The sequence below is a fragment of the Apis dorsata genome, unplaced genomic scaffold (genome assembly GCF_000469605.1).
Source record: "Apis dorsata unplaced genomic scaffold, Apis dorsata 1.3 scaffold_163, whole genome shotgun sequence".
Lineage (NCBI taxonomy): Eukaryota > Metazoa > Arthropoda > Insecta > Hymenoptera > Apidae > Apis > Apis dorsata.
Genome location: NW_006263452.1, coordinates 355894 through 365026, shown reverse-complemented (window position 1 = coordinate 365026; position 9133 = coordinate 355894). Strand labels below are relative to the sequence as shown.

The following is a 9133-nucleotide window of genomic DNA, read 5'->3' as shown; positions in this document are numbered from 1 at the left end:
TCGTCCATCCCGGCCACGTCCCACGGGGACCCTTTTTCTCCTCTGTTAATTCGCGTCCGTTCCGATCTCACCTTTCCTTCCACCTTTTCTTATTTGATTACACGTAGCCGCAAATTATTGGAACGACGTTTCCCTCGTTCGAGGTCCCATTGTGCGGGGATAAAAGCGGGGAATATATCGATAAGTTTTTACAGGTGGAACAGTTTTGGAAAAGTTTTCTATTCCGTATAGCGGATACGAATTATGCAGCTCGGATATTTTCAGTGTTTGGCAACGTGATAATATTCAGCGGGAATTTTTTATCGCTTTCATCCCTCCTTTCTTTTTTTAGAAACGGGGTAGGTAGATATTTCTTGTTTTATACGCAAGCGTGGTAACAATTCGTTTTAATTTAACGGAACTATTCTGATCGGTCGATTGTACATCCCTCCCTCCCCGCCCCTGACACGTTAAACGCACGTAACACGGCGGAACCGCGTGGAACAAAGCTGGCCGGGTGAAGCTTTTGTACCCGGCTAATGATTACACACGCGCACACAGAGACACACTCGTTGGTATTGTTGAACACGTTAACGTATTTAACGTTTTACATCGTAAGAAAATCGCGTTGGTGGTGGCGGGCGCCAAGTTCTTGTTTACCTTTACGCGATGAAATTCCGATTGCAACCGTTTAATAGAATCGCGCCGGTTGAAATTCTCGTAATTCCGCGGCCGTACACGCGGCGGATTACAAAAATTACGAGGGGAACCGGAGCGGAAATACCGAACGACCGAGGCGCGGTATAATTGACGACGATAAAATTCGTGAGTAAAAAATTTTAATTATAATCGGAAACGTCCACCTATGCGTTTCGAATACCCGGCTTACGAATAAATCACGCGAGTTAAATAACCGATTGTTCGAAAAATTAATCGTATCGTATTTAAGACATATCTCGCCATTTTTTTTAATTTTCAATGGAAAAATATTTTTAAATTTCGAAATCGATCCCGAAAATTCCGAAAGAATTATTTCAAAAATAATTTTTTCGGGAATATTTTCCTAACTTATTAAAATAATTTTGCACGAAATTTTACCCTCTCTTCCAGCTGCTCGATAAAATAAACTTATCAAACTTTCCTCCCCCATACCATCCTCGATTATCCATTTATTATCAACGCCTGGAATATCATCCCCTACGCTGCAGAGCTCGCGTTTCGACGAGAAGAGAATAGAAGATAAACCCGCATCGCGTTTCTTTCGTCGCGTTCGAAAGGTTTTCCCTGGAAACTGAAAAAAAAAAAAAACTAAAAAATTGTGCCCCTCAAAGGGAGAAAGTTCACGTACCTCTCCTATCCCTGCTCGTATTCGATATTCTTGTCGCACGTCTCGTTATACACCGACACTGTTACCGTGAAAACGAGAATGTTATGATAGGCGGCCCGTTTTGCGGATTCTTCGATGAAAAAGGAAAAGGGGAGGGGAAAGCGGAAGAAAAGGGAAAAGAATTCGAAAGGGACTCGACAGGGGGGCGCGCAAGGAAGAGAGAAAGGCTAAACCGACCCTCTCTCACGGTTATCATCCCCCGAATGGACAGAGAGGCGGAAAAATTCTGGCCTGGCGTTTTGCTCTTTTTTTTTTTTTCAGAAACGACTGACACTTCGATGACAGGCGGAGTGTCGGCCCAATTGAAATAACAAGGGAACGGCCGACGAGGAGGAGGAGGAGGAGGAGGAACGAATGCCGCCCGTCTCTCTCGAATCGTCTCGAAAAGTTTGTTTGAAAGGAATCCGCCACCACGCTTCGTGGCATCCGTCTTCCGTTCCCTGCGAATTGCAAAGCGGGCAGAAAAATTGTCCTTTTCAAACTCGTCGCGGAGCGTAACAATACAGGCCGGCGTGCTCGACGATGCGTTCTCTAGGCACTCCTCCCCTCCCCCTACGATATTATCGTTCCTTCCGTATGAATTAAACGGTCGGGTACCGCGGTACCTCGTAAATAATTCACGACGTCCAACGTCGATACCACCGCCGCGCCACCCCTTCCCCAACGCTTCCCCTCCCGCTGGAAAAGCTCGAACAGGTGCCATTTCTTTTTTCTTCTTTTTAATCTCGAGATTTAAGTCGGAGATCCTCTTTCTTTGCTCTCTTTCCTTCCACTGGTTTTATTTGCGGTTCATGGAAAGAAGGATTGTCATTCCCTTGAAAAATGAAGAAAAAGGACGGTGAGCGTTGGGTTAATTAATATGGTTTATAATCCTTATTCTCGACGTAGCTGATCGACGTAGTCGAAATCGATCTCGAAGAACGCCATCTCCATAAAGGATATCGATTAAATCGAGTCGAATCCGATTTTACGAATAATTTGAAATTCCCCCGATCCCGATTTAAATCGGGGGAGAGCGCGACACCGAAGGAAAGAATTAATAACATTCACCCCTTAGATCGCGATAGACTCCCTCTCCCCCTTCTCCCAATTGTCTGACGCGTGTGTCAATCTCGCGAACATTTACCATTAATCGGGCACAAAGGAAAAATCGTGGGTGAAAAAAACGAGGAAGTAATTAACAAGGGTATGTGGGCATGTACGAAGTACAAAAATCATCGAGTAAGGGAGGGGCGGATTGGAAGAGGGGAGGAGGGTCTGAAAACTCGAAAACCTCGCACAAAAGCTCGCGCCACACCGGTCGACCCAGGCTGTTCGAAAATTTCCCTCCACCTCCCCCATTAAACGCATTCATCGAGTTCCGGTTTGTGTTCCGGGCTACGTTCGGTTACAATGCAACACCGTAACGAATTCGACCCTGGTAACGCGCATAATTGGCTTCGTCCCTCTCCTCTTTGCTCCTTGAGCGAGCGCCACCCCTCCTCCCCTCACCGGCGTTTTCAATCGGGGTGGCTTTGTGCCGGCCGCGGAAAATATTCCCGGGGAACACGCGCATAATCTCCCAACACCTCGACCGGTCATGGATCCGGTTACCATCCCCGAACTATCGTCGGATCGGCCATATGCTTAAGTCTGGTCACGTTCCTCGCTGATAAATTGATCGCGTTTCGGGATTCGTCGTACTATTGGTGCCTGTACTGGCCTAATTTCGAAAGTGGACGGATACGGAAATTGTATCGCTTCTTCTTTTCTTTTCTCCATTTATGAATTTTCCCCGAGAAATTTTTCATTTTACTCGTTTTCCAAATCATGTATTAATTGTGTAAATTTTAGAAGAAGAAGAATCGTTTGTCGTTTCGTTTTTGAATATTTCTCGAAACGATTTTGGCGAGAGAATAGGAGGAAAAAGTTTTGTGGCATCCTGATGAATTTCCACCAATGTAGGAAGGACAGTTTCGTGTCCCTTAAGACGTCGGTTAATCCATGTCGGTTCGTTGTTTAACTTTCGTAATCAAAGGGAATCAATTTTCTTTTAACAGCTCGAAACGGTTCCACGTCAGGAACATCCGACCACCGTTAAAGTCTCCTAACGATTACCTCGGTCCGTCGAGTCGGATCCTCGAGGACGTGGATTCGAATTGCAACCGCGAGGTAATCTTCACCAAGGCTTTAACCCTCTCTAAAATTTAATCCGGAGACGCTGGATTAAGAAACATTCTATTTCTGAAATATGGAAATGAAACGATCAAACATACACAAATATTTAAAAAAGTTTTTTAGGACACGTAATTAAAATCATCTTGGAAAAAATGTACGATCGAATGTATTATTCTATACTTTTTCCTTCCCTTGTTCTCTTTCCTCGAATAAGAACTCCTCGAGAGAGATTAATTATACTAAATAATTATACGCAAGCTGAACTAAACTATAAACAGAGGAAATTGAAATAATTATAAGAGACTGTGCAACAATCAACTATAATAATACACTTTACTTGGAAAATTGTGCATTCAAAGCTTCGCTTCCCTTCGCGGACACAACTTCGTTTGTGGCAAACGCATTAGTGAAAAAAAAAAAAAGAAAAAGAAAAAAAACTGTTAATAGTTCTGCGCGATATGAAATTCGGGATAAGTAATTACGATGCCGCTTTTGCCCTACCATCGAACGAATCTATCCCGGAGAACTGTCTGTGGAAAAGCCACGATGTCACTATGAGACGTTGTCATTTCAAGGCAAAGAGTTAACCCCGTTTCGGGGCTCGCATCCGACACGAATTTCAATGGAAATTACATCAGCATATTCGCGACGACGAATTCGTTAAGCGAGCAACTCGCCGGAAAGAGGATCGTAATAACCAAGGGTAACCGTGGTGGAAGGGAAGGTTAATATTAGCGGCGTAAGTTCGGTTCGACGAGGCGTAGGTGTGCAGGGGAGAGGGAGGGAGGGAGAGGCGATAACTTTCCGTATCCGGCTGAAAACGTGGCCGGACGCGGCTAATTCGGAATGGCGGGGCGTGGAAAATTATTCGCGGGAATGTTTTCGTTTCATAAATAAAAGCGGATATCTGGCTGCGGGTCGGCCGATATCGCGCCTCGAGTTTACACTCATAACATCTGAAAGTTTGCACCGGTGGCCAACGGTTAAGTGTCAGTATGTTATTTCCGCCGACCGCGTTCCCCGCTTCGCGCTTTCTTCCGTTTCCTTTTTTTCTTTTTTTCTTTTCTCTCCCAAATAAATCTTCCGCTACCGTTTCGAGCCGCGCGCGTGGCGAGTGTAACGCGGGTGGATGTTTCGTTTCGCGAATCCCTCTCTTTTCGAAATTCGAAAGAGAACGAATTTGGAAGATAATTTTTCGGAAAAGGGAAGGGAATCGATCGAAATGGAGGAAGTGAAATGGAGAATCGAGGATGATATGATTAATATTCGTAGTTGATTTTCTTTGTTATGTAATTTGGAAAAGGAAAAGGTGTTAGATGAAATCAGAGAACTGGAATCACATATATATGTTTTAACGCGGAAAGTATATAAGATTTACACGCCAGCGTGAATCCGGTGAAAATTTGTAGTCCCTTCTGGTGAGTCATATCCGATTCTTGGCATTAACGGAACAAGAAACGAGGGGGAATATGCAGTAAAATGGGGATTGTCGAGGGGGTGGTTTGTAAGGATGAATGGTAAGAGAGAGAGAGAGAGAGAGAGAGAAAGAGAGAGAAAAAGAGGAGGGAAAAAAAGTAATCAACGTAACCATATTTTACCGAGAAGCTGTGTATATGCGGGCCGTATTACACCGTGCCATGATAAAAATATAACGTGGACAAGAGCGGACCGTGAAAAATTTCGCCGAATAAAAGGTCTAATATAATATTTTTTCCCCCGGCACGGGAATGAACGTCGTTGTAATTTCCGCGCGATGTTCGCCTCGATGATTAAAAAGACCGTGATCGAATCTTCGATGAATGGGAAGCGATTTTTAGAAATCGCTTGTGGGGAGAGATACGTTGAATATCGGGGATGGAAAGTAATAAAGCGTATCGTTTACGCTTAATAATTTTCTTGAAATATTCTTGATATTTTTACGCGTTTTCGATACTATAATTATAATTTTATTCGCCGTATAATATAACGACGTCGAACGCGCGAGGAGAAGGAGAAGGAATGTCGACAGTCTCGAGTCGAATGAATAGGACGGCGTGTCGCGTCGTGGCTTTGTATACACGTGCGCATGTGTAATAATTTCCATTATTAATTCAATATATTCTATTTCTATTATTTATTATGTATTATTTAATTATTTATAATTATTAATTATTTTATTATTTATTTTAAATATTGTTTATGAATTTATTATAATCTTTTGTTATTAATTTTATTTTTTTTTCCCTATATAATTTTATTAACAAATTTATCGCACTAATTTATTACAACGTTTGTTAATAAAATTTTAATTTTATTAGTTTTGTTATTCTTGTTGATTTATTATTAAAATTTTGTTGGTTCGTTTGTTGATTAGTTAAAAATAATAGAAAGTTATTCCTTTACGATTTTTTCGAAATATATTTGTTACAAAGAATTGTATAGGAATAAATTCTTTTTCTATTATGTATTATTTATAATTATTAATTATTTTATTATTTATTTCAAATATTCTTTATGAATTCTAATCTTTTATTATTTACTTTATTCTTTTTTCTATATAATTTTATTACAAATTAAAAACTAATTTATTGTAGCATTTGTTAATAAAATTTTAATTATATTTTAATAATTTTTATTAATCTTATTAACGTTACTGAATTTTATTAAAATTTCGTTAGTTCGTTTGTTGATTAACTAACGCTAAAAATAATAGAAAATTATTCCTTTACAATTACATTTATGATTTTTTCGAAAAATACTTGTTACAAAAAAATTTTATACGAATAAATTCTACTTCTGTTACGTATTAAAGGAAATATTAATGTTTTCATTAAAATCTCTAAATATATCCCATAAAACTTTTTCGTTAAAAAAACATAGAACACGTGTTGTGACGATTCCATTTCTGCTTTCGAATTTAATCGAATATTAGAATAACCAAAAGAAAACCATGCGAGATTTTCGAAAGAACGCGCGCATTCTCCCGCGTTAATTTCGTTCCTAAGCTTAAGAGTCTCTATACAAAGACGGACCGCGGAAAGGATGGAGCTGGAAAATGAAAAAAAATGAAGGAAAAAAAGAAGAAAAAAAGAAGAAGGCGAGGAGTGGAGGAAGAAGTTCGATAAGATAAAAAAGCAGCACGAAGCGCGTATTAAAAGTGGAAGTAGCTCTTAAGTAAGATGCAAGGAGCACTCTGATGACGAAGTTAGCCGGTGTATACAGGAGAGCAGGGGATGGAAATCGTCGGGCGCTAAAGCGAAGAGATGCTTTCCAAATTGACCAAACACGCCACGAGATAAGTCTGTTAACGACTTCACTAAGAGACGATGAGACGAGAGCCTCTCTTGCATGGAACCCGAAGAGAAAAAAGTATCAGGATTCGTATGGATGGGAGGAGGAGGGGAGGGTCTAAAAGCGCCATAAAAATTCTCCTTCTTCAAATATCAAAACTCGAGGATACAGGTGCAAGATAATGATAACCACGTCTGATAAGATTAGAGAAATTTCTTAGAGAAAGAAAATTATTATCGTCGTGAAATAACGTCTGTTCTGTTATATAATGTTGTATTAATTGTTTCCAAGGAAATTGACGCGTTGATTTTTTCGATATTTTCGAAGAAAGGATATAGGATAGATGAACATTGACTTTCTCGTTAATGAGAAACTCGTCGCGAAAGAGTGTCGATAATGAGCACGAGGATAGGACGAATATTGGCGTTCACGCGATTTTCACGTTTTATTTTTTAATAAAAATTCCTCCAACGTTTTCGCACGCTCGGCCATGGTTTCAATTTCAAACGGATTTTATCGCGCCAAGAATGAATTTTCCTATCCCACGTTATATTTATATCGAGGGATAACAGATTTTCGGCGAGGGAAATATTTTCGAAAACGCGTCCAAAAGAAGAAATCCGAGGGGAATTCCATTTAATTCTCGTTTAATTGGAAACTTTTGTTTCCCAATTTTTACCTTCCGCAAATTTCATAATGATCATTCTCTCAGCTCCACTGTCGCCCATTCAGCGAATCCCATCGTCCCTCCGTTTAACTATCCGCCAGAGTCGAAATCGCACTCCTCGTTATTCGCTCATTCATTCGAGTGGCGCGATTTATTTTGCGGCGCAACGCGGAACGCGAGGGTAGCGCGAGAAGGGTGGCGCGAAACGGCCGTCCTCGAAAAGGAAACGGATATCTGTACGTGTTTCCCCAATCCTCCTCTTCCTCCTCATCCTCCTGCCTGGTGAAAAGGGAGTCGCGTAGTGGTTCACGCCAGTGTGAAGAGGGAAAAGAGAGGACGAAAACCTGGAGGACGAGGGAAAGAGAGAAAGATATATATATACATAGAGAGAGAGGGAAACAAAGAGAGAAAGATTTGGAAGGAAGGAGGAACATCGACGGCTTATTCGACTCGTTTCATTCGCCGAGTTATATCTCGAGTTACATTTATGACCGCGGGAAGAGCTGCTTTCGAAGGGATTCGAATAGAGAAGAGGAGGGCACAATGGCGACGAGAGGATAAAAGGAAAACCTGCGCCACCCTTATGAACTACGTTGACCCGGTGCCCTCGTAAAACATTGAGCCGACAATGAGAGCTGCCACATGGTTTGGATGGAGGTGCATTTCGCTGGAGGATAGCTGATAATGCCAATACTGACAATGACGCGCCGATCTGAGAACCGTAATAGTACGGTTGTCGATACGCGGACACGTCAAACCCGCCGCTCTCCTCCCTGCCCTCGTGAACTCTAACGTGGAAACGAAACGACGGCTACTGGGAATAAGAGACGGTCGCGCTTGTTTCGTGCGCCAAGGATCCTTGCGAATATGTGTTCTTTTCCTTTTTTCTTTGATCTCGGATCGATGACAAGGTTTTCTCCCGATATATACGTATTTTTACGTATCGAAAATACGAGGATCGAACGAGTTTTCGATATTTTCGTCGATATATATCGAGGTGGGCGAATGTATCCATTTTCTGTTATGTAAATGTTTCAAGAGAGTTAATAGATTTATAGAAATTTATGAGGAGCTTGAGCGTGATTTACACGAGTATACGATGATGAGCAATGAAGGGGGCAGCACACAACGACGCTCTTTCTTTCCTTCCCTTCCGTCTTTTCTCGCTCCTTTCTCTCGCTCTCCTCTTCCATTTCCGCTTCCAAAAAGGACAATTTTTTTTTTCTTTTTCTTCACTCTTCCGTCAGGCTGTATCCGGATCCCAAGGTACGTTTCGTAAGGTAACGACGGCGACGGTCTTCCGGCGCGCGTGTAATTAAAGCTAGTAGTGCAGTCCTTGCCTGTACACCGCGTGCATCGTAAAGTTTATCGTGCAATTTGCGTAATGTGCGTAGAAAATTCTAACGACTATGGAGGGGGGCGCGGGCGTGCGCGGTTTCTTTCAATTAATTCCGTAGCGCGGCAACCGCTGAGCGGTCGCCGGCTAAATAAATAATCGGGCGTAAAACGTACTCTTCGAGAGAAGAGAGAGAATGGTAATAAGGTGGAAGGAGAGAGGCTAGTGTAGTCGAAAGAAGGGACTAAAGATCCGACCGGGAAATTAATTAAAAGAGAAACAATCGTTTTCTTTCTTCCTCGACTTGCTCGTTTATTGCGTTCCGCTTCGGCCTTCG

General features: G+C 41.7%; 1 protein-coding gene across 1 annotated transcript in view; it reads right to left on the bottom strand.

The window, feature by feature from the left end:
• Positions 1 to 9133, bottom strand: part of LOC102676551 (toll-like receptor 6) — a 46667-nt gene that overhangs the window by 28772 nt on the left and 8762 nt on the right. The window lies entirely within an intron of this gene.